General features: G+C 43.4%; 1 non-coding gene across 1 annotated transcript; it reads left to right on the forward strand.

Moving 5' to 3' along the window:
* Window positions 1-471: 471 nt before the first annotated feature.
* TRNAK-UUU (transfer RNA lysine (anticodon UUU)) lies at window positions 472-544 on the forward strand. The gene has a single exon. It is a non-coding gene; the product is annotated as a tRNA-Lys (tRNA).
* The last annotated feature ends 2,605 nt before the right edge of the window (window positions 545-3,149 follow it).

Here is a 3,149-nt window from a genome sequence, read left to right on the forward strand (position 1 = left end):
GTGCGCTCATCCCTTGCTTGTTCTTGAGCGCTAGTCATTCATCCCTAGCTGGGTTCTTGGGATATCTTGATTCTCTTTATGATGATGTAAGGGTCGGCAACAATGAATAAGGAATCGATCGGAAGTTCGCGCCAATCGATCTTCTGTAGGAGTAGGAGGTAGCGCGAATCCCCTCTTTCTTCGTTTAGAAGAGTGCTGGACCTCCACAACGTCAAACCATAGAACACAGCTCCTTTCGGTCGAACCCTAGGAAAGACGACTTTACCTTTTTTGTAGATAGTCTGAGTTCGAGCTACTGTAGTCTCCCCCGTTGACCTTCTTTTTTAGATAGAATCCTCAATGAGTGGAAAGGACTCCCAGACTTGCTCCACAGTACTATACCATACAGAGCCGCGCCCTTGTGATATGATAAGAAGAAAAGGGGCCAGGCCGCCCTCTTTTCTTTTCTGCACCAAGCCTTCTTGTAAAATCGGGTGTATAGCTCAGTTGGTAGAGCATTGGGCTTTTAACCTAATGGTCGCAGGTTCAAGTCCTGCTATACCCAAAACAAAAAAAACCACTCTTGTATTCGTAAGGATGCATAGTAGCCTTCAAAGAGCACTCTTTGGCCTTGAGAAAAGCCCCTTTCTCATCAACATCTCGACTTCGCTCGTTGTTTGAGGTCAGTATAAAGGAGATCAGATCTGTCCCGGGAATCGAAGGATACAGAAATATGGAATCGAGCACAGATTATAGGAAACAAGCAAACAGAACAGGTTGGATCCCATCTTTAACTGCACAGAGCAGCAGCCTACTATTGATTGATGATCTTACCTTCCTGAGAGTCGAGGAACAGCAGATGAGATAGCCGAAAGGGGGGACCTCGGGTAATAGGTTTCCTTTTCCGGTTTAGGCTTGAGAGAAATCAGGAACTGAACTGAGCACTCCACAAGTATGGATTGGATTGGATTGTTTCATTCTGATACCAACTTTCATGCTGGAAGATAAGGTTGCCATACTGGGAAAGGGGGAAAGGAAATAGGATCCCCTCTCTTCTCTACAGGAATGAACTTCTCCTCGCCGACCACTGGCACTATACTTAGGTTAGGCGCAATAGGTGACTTAGGTTGGGTTGTCTGGATCAATCCTACAACGAATAGCTCTCTTTCCTTTTAACGGAACACTCACTAGATTCTGCTAAATAAGGATAACTGCAAAGATAAGCCGGGTCATCCGAAAATCAAGGAAATATTTCCTGGATTTTCTGCATGGCATATTTCCTATCATTTCACAACCTACTTTTTTTCTTAGTTAGATACTATAGCACCTTCCCTTCATGGGGAGATGTTTATATACCATCTAAATTCATTCATTCATTCATTACTTACTTGCTCTTCTTTCCTAGTGATCGGAATAGGGATTTCCATGGATTGTAGGCCCTCGATTGTAATGATGGTATCAATGAAAGATGAAATAACATGATACTATTTAAAGCAATGGTTGATAGAGCGAGGTCTAACCTTGATTGGGTAGACCGAGAAGCAAACCACTAAGCAACTGGACTGCAGCCCCAAGAAAACAAGCAGTTCGGAAAAGCAAGTCAGGAATACGGTGGCGATGCAGCAACGATACGCATTCCCGCAAGGGGTAGTGAAAAGCCATTAGGGGGAAGAGATAGGTTTCTTATTCTAAGCCAAATTACTATACCATAAGGAGATTACCATTATGAGATGACACTTGAGAGGGCACTTTAAAGTGATTGAACCCACTTTCCATGTTATTTTAAGCAACAATATCGCTAGGGACCAAAGTAGTGAAAACGACAGCTCCATTTTCCAAAACTTTCTGTCTCATAAGACTGTGAAACCACACAATTTGACATTCCCCTTGGGAAATAGGGAAAAACAGGCCCCGGATTCCGATAACTTATGTCTCGCCTAGTGGAAAAGTACACAATTGACTAAGAAGATTGGAAGGTGGTACGAAAATACTCATCGGGTCTTTCGTTCCAGCAGTCATGATATAGCTTCTAGCTTTGACCGCTCTTAAGGTGCCCGCACTCTTGGCTTGAATCGCCGACTTGTGTTTCGGTTTAACCGAAAAGCAGAATCCTATCATTTCACTACTCGACAGAGGCTCCTCATTCATCCATCGGATAGGACGCCCCATCTATGGACCAAGAGAACGAGATATTTACTTTTTTTACATCTGTAACTACATTCTCACATTTCTTTTTTGATCTCATGACTTTTTATGCGATCGGAAAACGAATGAGATCAGAAAGATAGGCGGACGACTTGACCATAAGGTCGGATGTTTCCGTGAGCAGTAAGCAGCGGATCTCCCCTTTTTGGGGGAAAGCTGGTTAAACAAAACTAGGGATAGCTAGCAGGTATTTTCTAAAGGTTCAAAAAGAAGGTATTTCAAAAGGGCTTTGGCAAAGGAGGTTCACCTTGCCTGCTTTCCTTGTCCTCCGTTCATCGATATCCTATACTGGATAGCTTTGCCTTTTCCGAGTGGAGGCAGTAGGCTATTCTCGTTCTTAGCTTTATACGCCGAAACATGCCATTGCGTAGGCTCGTAGGCGTAATTCGTATTCGTATTTGTTATTGGCGTACGTAATTTCCTTACTACGTCTATCGCTCATAGGAATATCTCTAAATAGGAATCGTAGTCCTCGTATGTACATCTTTCGTATTGTGATAAAGCACCTATGCCGCTAGAAATAGTAGCGCCTTAAAGAAGGCGTTCCAGGTTCTTTTTCCCCTGGTTTGTATCAGAGCTGACCACTGATAATAGGCAAAATGAAACATTTGGTGTGTTTTAATTCATTCTCAATCTTGTTTCCCCTTGCGCTCCGAGGGAAATAAAGGGGAAATCACTGATTCATTTGGAGCTGTTTTCTAACTGACTCATTGACATGAGAGATTGGATGCGATGCGCCAGTCACTCGTACTACAGCGGACAAAGGTCACCGGCAAACGACCGTTCCACAATGGAACCTGGCACTACTGTTTGCCCTAAGGGCCGACCCACCTTTTCAGAGAAACAGACACATGACATCACTATATTACGCATTTTCGAGATAAGAAAGTGGAGAATGCACTCTTCCCTTTTTTTTACATTTTAAACTCATGTTCATGGTCTGTTTTATTCCCAATTGTTGCCCG

Source organism: Triticum aestivum, chromosome 6B, assembly GCF_018294505.1.
Source record: "Triticum aestivum cultivar Chinese Spring chromosome 6B, IWGSC CS RefSeq v2.1, whole genome shotgun sequence".
NCBI classification, from domain to species: Eukaryota; Viridiplantae; Streptophyta; class Magnoliopsida; order Poales; family Poaceae; genus Triticum; species Triticum aestivum.